Here is an 18,904-nt window from a genome sequence, read left to right as displayed (position 1 = left end):
GACAAATTCAGCCAACCAGGTTCTCTCTCCTGGGACTGTGAATCTTGAGTGAATGATACAAGAATGAAGAAAATATTGTAGAGATTATTTTATTTCAGTGTCAGCAAAAGAGAAGAGATGTATTTACAAGACATCTTTTGCCATGGGATAGTAGCCATCCTTACTGATTCCTGGTTCTCTAAAGCTTTCTTTGCTCCTCTTTGTTCCCAAACAAGGCCTCCTAGCCTGTTTCCCCTATGTACACAGCACCATATTCATCCCCATGCCTGCTGCTAGAGTCTTAAATTCCCTTTTATTTAAGGTAACAACAGTTAGTTAGTATTAATCATAATTCAGATAATTGATAGAATACCCTAGAGATAAAAGTGAATCTTCACAAGATAATTTGCAAACTATTTCTGATTTCAATGGAATTACATGTGAAAGGAAAATTTGATGGAGTGTTTCTCTGCTACATGGAGAAATAGACCACACAACTAGTAAAGAAACATATTTTTAAACTATTTTACCTTTTAAATACTTTCAAGATGCTCTGGGAAAGTGGGAGCCAATTTTTAAGAAAAAAAGGGATAGTTATTGATGTGAGAGACTGTCCTTCCACCTTAGTACAGTTAGTGAGAAGAATGCTAAGAGGTAAAACCAGGGATTTAAAACTTGGCATATTGTGAAACCTAATATGTCAGGAAAGCACTTTGGAGTCAAACAACCTCAGGTTCCAGTTTGAGCTCAGCTCAGCAATTTTCTAGGTGTGTGACCTCAGAGAATTATTTAATTCCTTAAAATATCAGTACAGTAGTTCTCTCCTACTCACAGTTTCTCTTTCTGAGGTTTTAGTTACCCACAGTCAATCCAGGTCCAAAAATATTAAATGGAAAATTCCAGAAATAAACAATTCATAAGTTCTAAACTGTGGGCAGTTCTGAGTAGGGTGATGAAATCTCACACCGTCCCACTGCATCCCTCCCAGAGTATGACTCATCCATTTGTTCAGCATCTTCATGCTGTATGTGCTCCCCGCCAGTTAGTCACTTAGTGTGTAAGGAGGAGGTATAATTCTATTATCTTCAGAATACAGGTACAGAAAAGAAAGCAGAGACAGGTAAATCATTTATCTATGGCCTCACTACACATAAAGGAATAGGATCAGTCATAAAATAGATATCTCTCCTGTCAGATAAGAACACTAGCATCCCATCCCAGCTGGAACCTGCCTTTTCCTGAATCCTTAGTACCAACTGATGAAAGGCTGGAAAGACAGGGTCCCATTAAGAAAAATAAAAATGTCTATGACCAGCTTTGAATTTAGGTAAGTAAAACTGGATTCAAAATTCTGTGAATGGCTTAAACACAAACACCTTCTTCTGACATTTAGACTAAAATAAAATCTCCATCTATTTTTTAGAGCAGTCTTAGATTCACAGAAATATTAAAAGAAGGGTACAGAGATTTCCCACATACCAGTGCATATGCATAGCCTCCCTCAATATCAACATTCTCACCAAAGTGGTACATTTGGCACAACTGATGAACCTATATTGATACATCGTAAGCACCCAAAGTCCATAGTTCACATTAGTGTTCTCTCATGGTATTGTACATTCTTTGGGTTTAGACAACGTATATTGACATGTATCATTCATTGTAGTATCACAGAGTATTTCCACTGCTCTAAATATTCTGTGTACTCAGACTTTTTATTCCTCCCCATGCCCCAAACTCCTGGCAAACATTGATCTTTTTACCGTATCTATAGTTTTGCCTTTTACCGGATGTTGTATAGTTGGAATTATACAAGACATAGCCTTTTCAAATTGGCTTCTTTCACTTTAAATATGTATTTAAGTTTCCTCCCTGTCTTTTAATGGTTTGATAGCTCCTTTCTTTTTAGTGCTGAATAATATTCCATTGTCTGGATGGACCATAGTTCATTTACCCATTCACTTACTGAAGTTTTGGCAATTGTGAATAAAGCTGCTATAAATATCAATGTACAGTTTTTGTGTGGACGTATCTTTCCCATTCTTTTAAGTAAATACCAAGGAACAAAGTTGCTAGGTTGTATGGTAAGAGTAGATTTAGTTTTGTAAGAAACTGCCAAACTGTTTTCCAAAGTGGCTGTCCCATTTTGCATTCCCACCAGCAATGAATGAGACTCCTTGTTGCTCACATCTTCATCTGTATTCGGTGTTATAGGTGTTTTGGATTTTGGCCGTTCTAACAGGTGTTTAGTGGTATCTCATTGTTGCTTTAATTTGCTTTTCCCTAATGACATGTGATATGGAGCATCTTGTCATATGCTTATTTGCCATCTGAATGTCTTCTTCAGAGGCCTCTGTTTAGGTCTTTTGCCCATGTTTTAATCTGATTGTTTATTTTCTTGTTGAATTTTAAGAGTTCTTTGTATATTTTGAGTAACAGTCCTTTATTAGATGTATGTTTTGCAAGTATTTTCTCCCAGTCCATGGTCTATCTTTTCATTCTCTTGTGTCCTTCATAGAACAGTAGTTTTTAATTTTGATGAAGTCCAACTTACCAATTATTTCTGTTGTTGTATCTAAAAAGATATCACATACATAAGGTCATCTAGGTTTTCTCCTATGATGTCTTCCATGAGTTTACAATTTTTCATTTTACTTTTAGGTCTATGATCCATTTCGAGTTAATTCTTATGAAAAGTGTTAAAATCTGTGTCTAAATTTATTGTTGTTGTTGTTCTTGTTGTTGTTTTTGCAAGTGGATGTCCAGTTGTTCCAGCACCATTTGGGATTGCATTGAATCTCTAGATCAAGTAGAGAGGAACTGACATCTTGGCGATATTGAGTCTTCCTAACCATGGACATGGAATACTTTTCCATTTCTTTAATTCTTTTTTTTTATTTCATTCATCAGAGTTTTGTGATTTTTCTCACAGTTCTTGTACATATTTTGTTATTTTACACCTATTTTATTTTGGGGGTGCTAATGTAAATGGTATTGTGTTTTTAATTTCAAATTCCACTATTTATTGCTGATATATAGAAAAGCAATCGACTTTTGTATATTAATCTTTTATCCTGCAACACTGCTATAATCACATTAGATTTGGGAGTCTTTTGCCGATTCTTTTGAATTTTCTATATAAAAAATGTCATCTGTGAACAAAAACAGTTTTATTTTCTTCTTCCCAGTCTATATACCTTTTATTTCCTTTTCTTGAATTGTTGCATTAACAAAAACTTCCAGTACAATATTGATGAGAAGGAACATCGCTGCCTTGTACCTGGTTTTACTGGGATAGCTTCAGGTTTCTCACTATTAAATATGGTATTATCTATAAGTTTTTTGTAGATATTCTAAAGTTGAAAACGCTACACTCTTCTTACTTTACCAAGAGTTTTTATCATGAATAGATGTTGGATTTTATCAAATGCTTTTTCTGCATCTAGTGATAGAATAATGTGATTTTTCTATTTCAGTCTGTCCATGTAATGAATTACATAAATTGAGTTTTGAAAGTTGAACTAGCCTTGCATACCTGGGATAAATTACACTAGGTCATGGTATATAATCCTTTTATATTGTTGGACTCGATTTGCTAGTATTTTGTTGAGGATATTTGCATCTATGTTCATGACAGATATTTGTCTGTAGTTTTCTTCATTTGTAATGTCTTTGTCTGGTTTTGGTAAGTGGATAATGCTGGCCTCATAGAATTAGTTATGACATACTTTCTGTTTATATCTTCTGGAAGACATTATAGAGAATAGGTATAATTTCTTCCTCAAATATTTGGTAGAATTTACCAGTGAACCCATCTGAGACTGGTGCTTACTGTTTGGAAGGTTATTACTTTTTTTATTCAATTTATTTAATAAATATAGGCTTATATAAATTGTCTATTTCTTCTATAAATTTTGGCAAATTTTTATTTTTACACAAATTGGTCTACTTCATCTAAGTTATCAAATTTGTGGGCAAAGAGATGTTCATTGTATTTCTTTATTATCTATGGAATGTTCATAGAATCTGTATTAATATTCTCTCTTTCATTTTTAATATCAGTAATTTCTGTTCTCTTTTTTTCCTAGTTAGTTTGAGTATAGACTTATTGATTTTATTGACCCTTTCAAAGAAGCAGCTTTGGTTTCATTGATTTTTCCTTATTGATTTCCTGTTTTCAATTTCATTGAATTTCTGCTCTAATTACTTTTTTTCTTCTGCTTACTTTGTATTTAATTTGCTCGTCTTTTTATGATTACCTAACACAGAAGCTTCAATGACTGATTTTATACCTTTCTTCTATCCTAATATATCACTTAATGCTATAAATTTCTTTCTAAACAGTGCTTTTCCCACAAATTTTGATAAGTTGTATTTTCATTTTTATTTAGTTCAAAATACATTTTAAATTTTCTTGAGATTTCTTCCTTGACTGATGTGTTCTTTAGAAGTGTGTTGTTTAATCTCCACATATTTTAGAATTTTATAGTTATCTTTCTGTTATTGATTTCTAGTTTAATTCCATTGTGGTCTGAGAGAAGAAATTGTATAATTTCTATTCTTTAAATTACTTAAGATTTATTTTATGGCCCAGAATGTGGTCTATCTTGGTAAATGGTTCATGGAAGCTTGTGAAAGTTGTGTATTTTTTTACTAGATAAAGTAGTCTGCAGATGTTCATTTTACCCAGTTGATTGATGGTATCTATTTTTACAGGCTTTTTTCCCTTTTTTCTCTAAATGGTCCACACAATATAATTAAATGGTGTTATTTCCTCTTTCAAAATATGTTTTATATTTTCTCCTATCTATGCTTTGCTTGGTGCACCACTGTTTAGAAGGTACCTCTCCATCCCAATTAACAATGGTAAAAGATTCAATGCACCAGAAAGGTATAACAATTCTAAATACATGCATTTAACAAAATAGTATTAAAATATGTAGAGCAAAACCGTATTAGAACTACAAGATATATTTAAATCCACAATAAAACAGAAAGATTTTAACACAACTCTCACAAACTGACAGAATAAGGAATCAAGAAATCAATAAGAATACAGACGTTTCCAATAGCATGATAGCAAAACCAACCTTTTCCAATATTATTGCAAAATAGAATATTTGCAAAAATTGACCTCTCAAAAAGATAGCTGAAAATAGGAAATTAAATCAAAAAATTAAAAATGAAGAAAATATTAAGGTAAGAGCAAGGTGTCCGGCAAATATTCTTGTGTGTGTTTTTTTGTTGTTGTTTTAACAACTCTTTATAAAAATTATTCGTAGCTCACAGGTCCAAACAAAAACAGACCACAGACCAAATTTGTTTGAGAGCTATGTTTTCTTGACTCCTACATTGGCTCACACAGGCATTAAAATGATCTTAAGAGAATATTATGAAAAACTTTATGCCAATAATCTTAAAAATTTAGATGACGTGGACAAAAACATAATTTACCACAACTAACACAAGAATAGAAAATCAAAATTGTTTTATACTTATTAAAGAAACTGAATTCTCAATTTAATTTCTGCCCACAGAGAAAACCAATAGGGCCAGATGGCTTTACTGGTGAGTTCTACCAAACATTTAAACAGACTTTTCTACAGAACAGTAAACGAGGGACTCTTTCTCATAAATTTTGAGGAATCTTCATAACCTTGATGTCAAAACATGACAAAAACATTATGAGAAAGAAAAATTCCAAGCCAGTATCACCCATAACACAGATTGAAAAATCCTAAACAAAATATTAACAAATCAAATTTACCAAAATATAAAAATTTGGGTTTATTTTAGGAATGCAAGACAGGTTAAACATACCAAAAATACCAAAATAAATGTAAATTTATCACCTTCATAGAAGAAAGAGGAAAATGATGAGACCATCTTAATAAATGGGGATATAGTTGAATAAAATTCATCATCTATTCATAATAAAAATTCTTAGCAAGTCAAGAAGAAAAAGCAATTTCTTTATTTTGAAAAAAATATCAACTGAAAATACAGAACAAGCTTTAAGCTTAGCGATGAAATGATGAAAGTTTTCCTACTGAGACTTGGAACAAGACAATATGTCTGCTGTCACCACTCCCATTCAAAATTGAATCGAAGGTCCCAGCCAGCACAGAAAGGAAACACAGTTAATACCGAGGAGGAAAAAAAGGAAAAGAAAAAAATAGAGGAGGAAAACAAAAAGAAAGAAATAAGAAATAAAACTTTCACTATTCATAAATCATGTGTGTGTGTTCATAGAAATTCCAAAAGAGAAATGTAAATTGGTACAGCCACCGTGGAAAACAGTGTGGGGATTCCTCAAAAAAAATTATAAATAGAACTACCATATGATTCAATAAATCTACTTCTTGATATATATATGAAGGAAGAGATGTTTGCACTTCAGGTTTACTGCACAATTATTCATAATAGCCAAGTGGAAACAACCTAAGTGTCTGTAAACAGATGAATGGATAAAGAAGATGAAAAATACATTTATATTATGTTATACGTTATGTTATGTTATGTTATGTTATGTTATGTTATGTTATGTTATGTTATGTTATGTTATGTTATGTTATGTTACGTTATGTTATGTTATATTATATTATATATATTATGCATGTATATATATAATTCAGCCATAAAAAAGAAGGAAATCCTACCATTTCCAACAATATGCATGAAAGTTGAAGGCATTATTCTAAGCAAAATAATTCAGATAGATAAAAGACAAATACTGTACGATCTCACATATATATGATTCTAAGAAAAAAAAACTCATAGAAACAGAGAATAGACTGGTGATTGCCAGGGGCAGGAGAAAATAGGTAAAGGTGGTCAAAGGGTAGACACTTCTAGTTATAAGATGAATAAGTTCTGGAGGTATATTTTATGTCATCATGACTATAGTTAACAACACTGTATTTATATTTAAAAGTTGCTAAGAGAGTAAATCTTACATGTTTCCAACACACACAGACACATAAATTAATTACGTGAGATGATGGATATATTAACTAACTTTGTTGTGGTAATCATTACATACACATATCAAATTATCACATCATGTATCTTAAATTTACAAATTATTATACATCAATTATATCTCAGTAAAGCTGGGGAAAAAAGAAATTTCAAAAGAATTACAGATAATTAGCTTTCACAGAAGAGTTTAGCAAGGTTGTTACATAAAAATACACAAAGCATTTCTTTTTCTCCCCTAGGTCATGAAGACTATTCCTCTGTTTTCTTCTAGAAGTTATAGATGCACTAAAATTTATTTCTTTATAACAGCAATTAATAGTTGGAAAATAAGAATTTTGAATGATCTCATTAATAACGAAACTGAAAATATTAAATTATCAAATCTAACAAAATATATACAGGACCTCTATGCAGAAAAAATATAAAACATTGCTAAGAGACATTAAAGAAGACCAAATTAAATGGAGAGACAAACACCGTTAATGAGTTTGAAGACTCAATAATATAAAGATGTCAATTTTCTTCAAAATGTGCTATGAATTCAATGTTTCCAAGGTAAAATCCTAATCTATTTTTAAAAGTTTTATGCATATGTTTACACATATTTTGTGTATGTGTATTCGTTTTGTTGTTGTTTTATGGAATTCAAAAAGCTGTTTCTAGAAAATAAATTAAAATTTAATGAGGCAGCCTGATTCCAAAGTAGAAATATATGGAAATGCAATGGACTAAGAGTGGTGAGAGTACTCTTGAAGAAGTTCATAGTGAGATTACTTACTCTACGGGACATTGATACTTCCCTTAAATGTTGAAAGGACAGACAAAACAATGGGGTAAAAACAAGATTCCAGGAATAGATCTATGCATATATAGATTCCTGAATGACAAAATGGCCTGTCAAAAGGGAAAGCATAATTTTACAATAAATGTTGCTGAGCATACTGGCTTTCCTGGGGAGGTAGGATTGACCTTGAAACTAGTCATACACCATTCAGAAACACCAGCTCCAGGTGGTTTATAAATTTAAATGTGAAAACAAAATACCAAAACTTCTAGAAGATGAGGTAGGAGAATATCTTTATGACCTAAAGTAGGAAAGACTTTGTAAACAAGACAACAAAAGCATAATCATAAGAGAAAGATTTACACATTTTACCGTATTAAGTTTATCAAGATACCAATATGAGAATAAAAAGTAAGTCACAGAGCGGGAGAGAATATTTTGACACATATAAACAATCTAGAAATAATAATAATCATAATAATAAATGCTGATAACGACATAGGAAAATGGGCAAGAGATTGAATACAAGAACATGTGAAAAGCACTCATTTCATGGGTTAGTGTAAAGCTGGGGGAAATGTAAACTAATACTAAATGAGAGAACACTATTGTAACAAAAGAAATATCTATTTGGTCTCTCTCCAGTTCTCTGTACAGAGTTCCTAAAATCCTTTTAATTTCCTGCATGATAAGAGTGTCTTTTTGTATGCTAATGAGATGCCTAGTGACTGGGGTACCTAGATGACTTCGCTGAGGGGCTGATCCCCAGGAAAATCAAGGCATGATTAGAGAGTTAGAAATTTCACCCCTTATCCTACAATCACCCCTCTCTCTGACCCCCCAGGGAGGGGAGACTGGAGATTGAGCTCATCACCAATGTCCAATGATTTAATCAAGCATGCCTATGTAATGAAGCCTAAAAAAAAAAAAACGCTAAACAAGACAGTTCAGATAGCTCCCAGTTTAGTGAACACATGGAGGTGCTGAAAAGGTGACACACCAGAGAGGGCATGGAAGCTCCACAACCCTTCCCTCTACCTTGCCCTATGTGCTAGCTGTGCACTTGTATCCTTTAAAATAAACTGATAATACTAAATAGCTTCCCTGGGTTCTGTGATCCAATATAGCAAATTATTAAACCTGAGCAGGAAGTTGTGGGAACCCTCAATTTTTAGCCATGTCAGACAGAAGTGTGGATCACCTGGGACCCACTACTTGCAAGTGGCATCTAAAGTGGAGGTAGTCTTGTGGGACTGAGCCCTTAAACTATAGGGTCTACACTAACTCTGGGTAGTTAGTGTCAGACTTTAATTAAATTGTATGACATCCACTTGGTGTCCACAGAGAATTAGAGAATTTCTTACTGTGGAAAATCCACGCGTTTTGTTTCAGAATGCTGTGAGTAGAAAGAGTTTTCCTTTAATTATGAACTCATCAGTTTGGCTAAAATTTAAAAGACCGATAATACCAATCATTGAGACAAGTATAGAGCAGCAGGGAACTCTCATTCACTGCTGTTTGGCAAGCACATTAGTACAACCCCCTTAGAAAAGAGATTGACACTACCTGTAGAGTTGAATACAAGGACATGCTGGGACCCAGAGAGAACAGAAATGTGTGCATGCATGCACAAACAAGCATGTAGAAGAGCATTCTTAGCAGTATTATTCTTGCCTCAAACTGGAAGTACCCCAAAGCACATTAAGAGTAAAATGAATAAATAAATTTTAGGTATACTTATACAATGAAAGATTGTAAAAGAGTGAAAACCAATGCTACAATCAAAATCTAGATAAATTTCACAAATATGCTGAGCAAAAGAAGCCAGTCATGAAAACATTCATGATTCCATTTACAATAAATTTAAGACAGACAAACTATAGTTTGGAGATTGGAAACTATAAAGCAAGCAAGGAAGTGATTCATAATAGTCAGAAGGAGAAAGAGGGGACATGAGAGGGGCTCTGGAATTACTGGCAAGATTCTATTTCTTGATCTGAGTGGTGGTTACATGTGGGTTTACTTTGTAATAAATCATTAGGCCACATATTTTTGTTTTATACATTTTGTATATATTTTTTTCAGATTGCATCTTTTGAAATTTAATTAATTTAGTAATAACTATTTTTGGTGGTTCTTTTTAAAATTCAGATATAATTGACATATAACATTGTATTAGTTTTTGGTAACAACATAATAATTTGATATATATTGAGAGATGAATACTACAATAAGTTCAGTTAACATCCATCACCTCACATAATTTCAATTTTTTTCTCATGATGAGAACTTTTAAGATCTCTTCTCTTAGCAAATTTCAACCAAACATGCAATATAGTATTATTAACTACAGTCACCATGTTATACATTACATCTCCAGGACTTATCTTATAACTGGAAGTTTGTACCTTTGACCCCTTTCACCCATTTTGCCCAAACTCCACTCCGGAAACCAACAATCTGTTTTCTATATCTATGACTTATGAAAGAGTTTTTTGTTTTGTTTTTGGTTTTGTTTTTTTTTAGGTTTTACATATAAATGAGACCATACAGTATTTGTCTTTCTCTGACTGACTCATTCCACTTAGCATAATGTCTTCAAGATCCATCCATGTTGTCACAAATGGCAGGATTTTCTTGTATATGTTCTAAATCAAAAAATTTTAAAACTTGGTCTCTCTCAGTGCCTTTACTCTGTCTCTCTCTCACTATCCCTCTCACTGTCCCTCTCACTCTGACTCTGAGAGCAGACTACACTCTGTCTGTGGAGTGTTATGCCTTTTCTAATAAACTTTCCTTTTGATTCTCAAAAAAAAAAATTTTTTTTAACTTAAAGAAAACTTCCACAGGAATCTATTGGTGGTGTCCAATGGCCTGTTAAATTCAGCTCTGGCCTTTGTATTGTGCCTTCAGTAATCTATTAAAGCCCAACACAGCAATTCTTACTAACACTATCATCTCACTGATTTAAATAAGGGACTTACAAGACTTCTTTCTGTGAAAAGTGGTATGCAAGGATAATCAGAAGAGAAAAAACAGCAACCATTCCAAGCTACATGTAGCTTTAAACTCTCCTGGTAGAAAAAAATTCTCTTCTGCTGCTCTATCTGTGGACTCTCTAGGACCTCCATTAAAGGGCTCTGCTTTCCATAGAATAACTATCAATATGCACACACGCGTAAAACAAATGAGAGCCAGCAACAAAGATTCTCACCCCTTGGGCTGCCATCACAGGAGAGGTGAATTATCTGTTACCATGTAGCAGCCCACTGTCCTCGTAGGCATTTAATATACTGACTTTGGCAAACTGCACTTCCCTTGTCATATCAATTAAGTTATTAAAATTAAAATAGAAATGCTTGAAGCTAAGGCATTTTGGTAGACGTTCTTTAAGGGCTCAGAAATCTGTGCCCTGACTTATTAGCAAAATGTTCTCCCCATTTTTTTTAACTCAAAGAAAAATTCTAAAGGTTCACAACTGTATTCTTGTAGCTTCATTTATTTCCACATTTTCCATTCCACCAGATTAAAATTTAATCTTTCAATGTTAAAAAAAAAAATCTCTATTTGATATAAGAAAATAAAAATTTACAATTAAAAATCCTTTCCCCTGGACTTCACCCTCCCCCAACCAAACCTCAACTTTTCCTTCACCAAAATTTCATCTATATGTATCTATAGACAAGAACACAAACTAGAGCAGAAGAAATCAAACAGGAATTTGCATGTGCTCAGTCTAATTAAGCTAAAAGTCACTTATTTTATAAAGTAAAGTCAACCACCTTTCTCATGCTAGAGCATACTGGCTCCTTGAATAAAGTTCAGTGGTAAAGGCTGGAGGAAAAAGACATATTTCTGACAGCAGATAAAACAACTAAAAATTACAGGTTAAATACTAGAGTAATCTCTTAGTGAAGGTATTTTTCAGGCTAGCACCAAGTCCCAAGGGAAATGACTTGAAGTGACATCAGTTGAGACAATTAAATTATAGTGGATACAATACTCAAACCCACCACAAAGAAACACTCTTTGTAGAACTCATGAGAATATTACCGGGATTTATAATAGTCCTTTTCTAGGAGGAAGTAAGCCTAGAACACAGACCTGTTGAATAAATGTTATTTTAAGTGGAGTGTGGCTGTATTGAAATCTAGTTTCTTCTTTGGAGAAGAGCATGAAGGTGTAGGTTAATCAAAAATTAATATAGGGTTTTTTTAAAGCAGTGTATTTCTTCACAAATCTACCTAATTATATGATTTTTTCCCCTCAAGAATCTTGAATTTCAATACTTCTTTTAACTATTTTTTTAATGTTATCTACCCCCAAGACTTTCAACCCCCTTTCTCTAACACATCACCATGTAACAGAGAAGAAAAATTCCGAACTAACATAGATTTGAATTTTAAATGCTTAAATTTAATTCCACTTTTTCCAAGTAAATGGAACTTAACGCTGATCCTCCATAGTAAGTCTTTCCCACTGTGCAAGACTGACCCAACACAGTCCTAATTAAGCATAAAGAGTTCCATGAGTATTGTAAATCACTTGCTTGGAATCAGCCCTTACGAATTTAAAAATGCTCCCTTCTCGAGAGCCTTCATTTAAAAGTACAATTGCCATATTCTATAAGCCTATTGATTTTTCTTCATTGTTGAAATGAAGACTATAAACAGAATTGCATATTTACTTATTTCATTTTCTGATACCTTTGCTCCAAGAGCTCCACACTTCTGTCCCACAGGTATGAGAGGCTGCTATTTCCAGAGCTGGTCCATGGAGAGGACTGATGAATGACCAGACAAAATTTTGATTAATGCTTCATAATTAGGAGTTGCCTGTACTTCAAGAGCTTTTTATAAGTCCACAGTTCTGACCCCACAACCTTCTTTTCCCTTTGGTAATTGTTGAAGTTTGACAGCCACTGTGTATGTCGCCTATAACATATGGCTAATTGAATCTGAGTTGGGAAAAGAATGACCAGACTCCTAATTATGAACCTCTCCACAGATCTGAAGCCTGAATAAATAAGAAACAAGGAAAATGCTGCTGAGCCGGAAAACACATTATACAGTGATTGTAGCAGGATGTAAGTATTCCCAGAAATGCCTGAATATCACTTTTTGGTTTGCTTTTTCTGTCTTTTAATCACAGAAGACAGATATAGATTAGATAGAGTTTTGCTTTTATCTGTGTGATTTTTGCAAGTCTGGACACTGAACACCTGATGTACAGTCTCCTGAAATTCATATAATCTTATATTTGGACTATTTGCATTTCTAATAAGGCAGAGGCTAGATTTTCATCTTGTAGATTCTTCTCCATCCTCACCACTTCAGTAATGAAGATACATGTACATATTTTAAAATGTGTGCTTCGATTTTAAATGAATTTTTTTACAGCAGCTAACTTAATGGTAACATACTTCCTTTGAATAGCTTCCCTGGGGTAAGGGGTAAGGCAGTAAATGAAACACACCAAGAATATTCATTAATCAAATATGTTTGCTGAACACATAACTAACAGTGCAAGGCATAGTATTAGGTATCAATAGGATATACAGATGAAAAGACACAGTTTTTCAATTTTTTTTCAGTGCTTATAAGCAAGATTAGCAAGATGAACAATAGGCATATAATGTGAGATAGAGCATGGCATATATATATATACACACACATGTATATTAGTTGATTGATGTCCCACTCTAAACTATAAATGAATGATGAATGAAACCTAGCACAGTGACACATAGTAGGTGTTCAACAAATATTAATTGCGAATTAGCAAAGGAAAGAAGACTATGATATACATTTATATTGGATATAGAGAGTAGTTACCTGTGATTGTGGGATTCTAGGAAAGCTTTTTAAATAAACTTAATTTTTATTTTAATTCTTGGATGGATAAGGTTAGAGTGGATGTGATGGGGGTCACTCCACTGAGATGGCTCAAGCGTGGACAAAAAAGTAGGATATAGGATATATTTGGGTGGCACAATTGATCTAGTTTGAGAAAGTCATATATAATACTTGACATTTTGCAACATGTCATAAATTTTATAAAGATACATGAAAAAGAGTTGTGTGAGATAGGCCTAGAAAGATATATTGGGAACAGATCTCAGATAACCCTCATTACAGGCTAACGATTATGACAAAAAGCAGAAATCCATCAAAGTCTGTGGGTTAATTCAATCTTAACTATTTATTCATAACAGGAAATGTTCTCTTTTTTGAAATCTCTCAAGAACCTGTGTTCTGGAATTAACATATTACAGTGGAAAAGATAAAGTATTGTTCTCCCCGATCTCATTTTCAGGATCAATCTGGAAGGTAGTATACATAGATAACTCCATTGAGAATAAACATGCATGGTAGAAACTTAACTCCTTCTCTTGCTTTTTTTTTTCTTAGTAGCTAGCCAGCTATAACTAAAAATAATTCAGAAATTTAATTTAAGCAATGATATCTACGATGTCTTTATCTATTAATTGTATTTTAATAATATAATAAATATAATTAAATATCTCATTTAAAGGCTAGGTAGTGCTGAGAATGCAATTTCTTTGGAATTTTGTGGCAAAGATTGCCAATTGCTTACACTAACAACTGTTCTTCTCTAATTGTATATTAACATCATAAAATTCATTATTTTTCACATGAAACATGGCCACCTAGAGACTTCCAAGAATAAACTATAAATTTGTATCTTCCCTTGCTAGCATAATTATGCAAATAATTTCTAGCCAATAAGATGTAAGCAAAAGAATTGTGTGCAACCTCTGGGAAGAGAGGAAATGTAACTTTTTTATCCTCTTCTCCATCTTGCTATCTGGAAGGTGGACTTATTGGCTGAAGCTTGATCAGCCATCTTGGGACAGGAAGTGGCCTAGAAATAAGAATAGAGCTAGAGAGAAGGCACTGGATTCCTGAAGATTATGGAGATACCATGCCACTTTAGGTTGCTTTTCTATGAACTTCATTTATATGTACAAAAAAAATTTCTATATTATTTAATCTGCTATTATCCATGGATTTTTTAATCACTTAAAATTGAATCTAAACTTGAGTAATTTAAAATTTGAGGAATAATAGAAAGTAATAAATAAAGCATCTTATGGTAGATTAGATCATTAGAAAATATTCACTCTTCCCCTTTCCATGGGAGATATACATTTCCATATCCCACTGATGGTCAATTTGGCCATGTGACTTGCTTTGACCCATAAGATGTCACCACATATGAGATGAGCAAAGATTTGAACTGGGCCTGTGTGATGGGGCTTGCCCTCTTGCACTTCTTTTCATTGCCATGAGAAAAATTTTCTATGGATAAACACTACCTTTTTAACCCAGGCCCCAGAATGAATACTCATGGAAGAGACCTAAGCCCAACCCTCAACCAGAGCTCAGAGCAGCTGAATTCCTGCTGACACACAAATGGGTACACACAAAATAAATGCTTGTTGTTTTATGCTGCTAGATTTTATGATTGTTTGTCACCTAATATTAGTTGACTAATGCACATCTTCTGCAGACTCTGTTCGAATTTGTCAGAATTTTATGCATAGAGACCTGTAATTTATGATTTTTAACCACCAAAAAAAAGTGATTATTACAGTTCATTATAGAATTAGACTGGCAGATCACCAACATTTTAGTACCAGTAAAGTGACTTAAAGAGATGAATCCTTAATTCCCATTTATACTGTAATATGCCCCATGTAATTAAGGTCAGAATTGAGTTATATGGAATGGTAAGTTCTTTCTATGCTCATTGACTTTTACAATGTGACAGTTTCAAATAGAACTCATAAACCCAGTTTGTCTAGAAATGTGACAGTAGAATAACCAACTGCCTTTGCTGTGACCACCAGAGCATTTGAAGGTTTCCACTTGTGTTTATAAACTTGGAAACAAGAATCTACTCACACCATTTGTTCCTGATTTCCCTCATTTTTAGCAACTGACATGACAATCATTCTTGTTGAAGATATTAATAACTACTTTACTACAGGTAATGACAATAAAAGAGGTGCAAATTATTGCAAGATAGGCAATCCTTCTCTAGAGAGCATTCATAGTTTTATTACTCTGTCTGTAAAAATTTCCAGCCTCCAGAATTCAATGTGGATTTTTTTTCTCCTTGGAAGCTATTTGCTCAGATATCTGAGGAGACTGTCCTCTCCTGATTTTCCTAAATAAAACTCTTCTTTATTCATTCAGCTGTCCTTTTAGTTCTCCCCAACCACTGCACATATGTGGACAGATACTTTTCTCTACCGTCCAGCTTTATCAATAGTAGCTCTAGACACTTGGCTGTGGACCCACAGAGCTAAGTTTTCAACAGACCTCTCCCTGAGCTCACTCTTTGTTATCTATGTGTTTGACTTTTTGGGTTTTACTGTAGTCTTTGACTGGTCACAACAGGTTGGTTCGACTCCTCCTTCCAAAACTTCACTTCACCAAGCTCCTTCCCTTGACTATAATAAATCCCTTGTTCCAATAATACTTATAACGGCTCTGATTTCCTGACTGAACTCATTTGTTTTTATGGCATTTGCTTTCCACTATGTTCTGTTCCCCTGCCAGAAACCCACTAATCACTGCTGCCAATCAAACAGGTAGGCCTTCTGAGCTCTAGTGCCTAGAAAGCCATATAATAGCAGAAAAAGAGGACCTCTTTTTGGATTTTGTGTTTCAGTAGCCTATGCCCACAGTCCCCTAAACACCACGGTGAATTTACAGGATCATTGTGGCCTATTTAAATTTTTGAGCTGTTAGTGCACGAAATACTGCTATTAAGTTGTTTGAATCTATTTAATAAATGAAACTGTTATGTTTGGGGTATTTTATTTGTTTGGTTGCTTGTTGTTCATTTGTTTATTTGTTTAGGTCTAAGGATGTCATGACAAAATTGACACACTAAGGACACTATGAACCGAGACAGGTGGGGAACCTGAGTAGACTAGTAAGGGCTCATGACATAGGAACAACTTAGGAGAAAACATAAAGAGTAAGAGCCCCTCGCCTAGGCCTCTATCACAAGAATCCTTGGTGGAGGGAGGTGAGGAAATCAGAACCCAGTGCTCTTTTGCTAGAACCAAGCTCCTTTGAAACAGCAAAACTCTCAGATGAGTTTGTGGAATATTAGAGCAAAAGAGACATAAGCCTTATTTTCTGAGCAGTCCCAAAAATTGATAAAGAAGCATCTTAACAGCTTCCACATAGCTTTACAAATCCCAGAATGATATGGGAGCAGCAATATGATGCTCAATAACTCTAAAATATGTGAATATAGCTAAGAGCCCTGCCGGACCCGAAGACTTCATTCATACAGAAATAAAAAAATATATGCATGATGAGGTACATGGACAGGATGGGGCAATGGGTATCTCAGACATGTATGTGTGATCTAATGTCCTTTTTTGCCCTACAGGCTTGGACCTAAGTGAGCCCTGCAAGTCTTAAATGCAACACATGGAAAAGTGAAATAGAGGTTTAAGGAAACTGACCATATTAACCATACTTAAGTGCTGTAGGATTGGGTGTTCAAACAGAAATTAAATTGAGTTATTGAAAAATAACGTACATTCCTTACATGTAACTTTGAACTGTGGACCGGGATTTAGAACACCTCTATGAACATATAAAATAGAAGTGATTTCACAACTCTTAGAGCACTGTTATTTTAAGAGGCTCTGTTTTCTTTTTAAAGAAACATATCCTGTCTAAACACCATGAAGAAATTTTTTGATACTCCTGACACACAAAGACTGTGGCTCAAATCAAAATCCACTTAAAATCTATCACATCCACTATGATACATTTTATAAATGTTGGAACTAGAAGTAGACACTAAGAGTATTTGTCTAGTGGCTTTCAAACATTTTTTAGTTCAAAAACTATTTCCCAGATAGAATACTCTAAGTAGAATGTTATTAGAGACCTCCAGGAATAAAAATGGTATTATAGTAGTAAAATTTTATTCTTAACTCAAATTTATAATATACACTGATTACTAAAAAAAAAAAAAATGACCAGTGAAAACAGTAAAGCTATTTTATAAATGCAAAGATATTAAAAATTAAAGGTTACTGGTGTTAGTTGTAGCCTTAAATCAGGCACATGGTCTTAAATCAGACACGATGCTCAGTTTATTTCTGTACCTTGTATTCTCCATTTCTGTTGCCCTATTCACAGGATAAATAGGTGGTGGGGGTAATAACTCTCCAATAGTTTATCTTATTATCTCAGATTATTCTTCAGTGCTCTAAAGTATCTATTGCAATGTAAAAAAAAAAACAGACAGAAACCAAAAAACCCAAAACTGAATGGCTTAAAAAAATCAAAATAATACCTTAAGACCAGAATTGAGGAAGAATTTGGATGGTTGAATCTTCTGCTCCATGTGGCATTAACTGGAGTCATTCTTCAATGATACTCAGCTGACAGATGGCCTCGTCTGGAATAACCAAAATGACTTCATTTACTTATCTTATGTTTTGGCAGGCACAGCTGGTAGGTAGGCTCAGTTGGGCCCTTCTCCCTCTTTGTGTAGACTCAGGGCTTCTCCAGGTGGTCATTAAAGCAGGGAAATCAAACTTTTTGCATGGTAGCTCAGGGCTCCAAGAGTGAACATTCCAAGAGGCCTTTCCAGAAGCTGTGAGTCTTCTTGAGACATCTTCAGAAGTTCAGAACATTCTTTCCAACATATTCTATTGATCCTGCAAGCCATTAGGGCTTGCCCAGTTTCAAGGGGAGTGAGGAATAGACTCTACTTTTCAATGGGGGAATGGTATGTACACGCATACAAGAAGTTGAAGGAATTGATGGTGGCCCTCTTAGAGACAAGCTATCATCCATATTCAGGGAAAACAATCAAGACATTTGAAAGAAAAGTATCTTTTCAATATTTAATAAGTAGCCATATCTACAAACATTTCTTAATTGGTAAATATTCAGTGTGAAGAAAATCAATGAACAGATTCTTCAGAATGTCAGTTTGATGGAAAAATAATTTTCATACATAGATAATTAAATTATGACATATTCAGTGGTATCTTTTTTAAAATCCCAGAGACCTAAAAAAACATGTTGCCAGATATTTCCTTAAATTCTCAAAATAATCGGATTTATGTTGTTTTGTATGTTGAGTCTAAAC

General features: G+C 33.8%; 1 long non-coding RNA gene across 1 annotated transcript; it reads left to right on the top strand.

Annotated features, from left to right (window-relative positions):
• The first annotated feature begins 813 nt into the window (after positions 1-813).
• On the top strand, positions 814-17,497 carry LOC111747252. Its single transcript, XR_002783451.1, has 3 exons — positions 814-899; positions 8,060-8,064; positions 17,487-17,497. It is a non-coding gene; the product is annotated as an uncharacterized LOC111747252 (long non-coding RNA).
• The last annotated feature ends 1,407 nt before the right edge of the window (positions 17,498-18,904 follow it).

This window comes from Pteropus vampyrus, unplaced genomic scaffold (genome assembly GCF_000151845.1).
Source record: "Pteropus vampyrus isolate Shadow unplaced genomic scaffold, Pvam_2.0 Scaffold216, whole genome shotgun sequence".
Taxonomy (NCBI): domain Eukaryota; kingdom Metazoa; phylum Chordata; class Mammalia; order Chiroptera; family Pteropodidae; genus Pteropus; species Pteropus vampyrus.
Note: the sequence above shows the minus strand (reverse complement) of the source record. Positions and strands in the feature narration are given on the sequence as shown.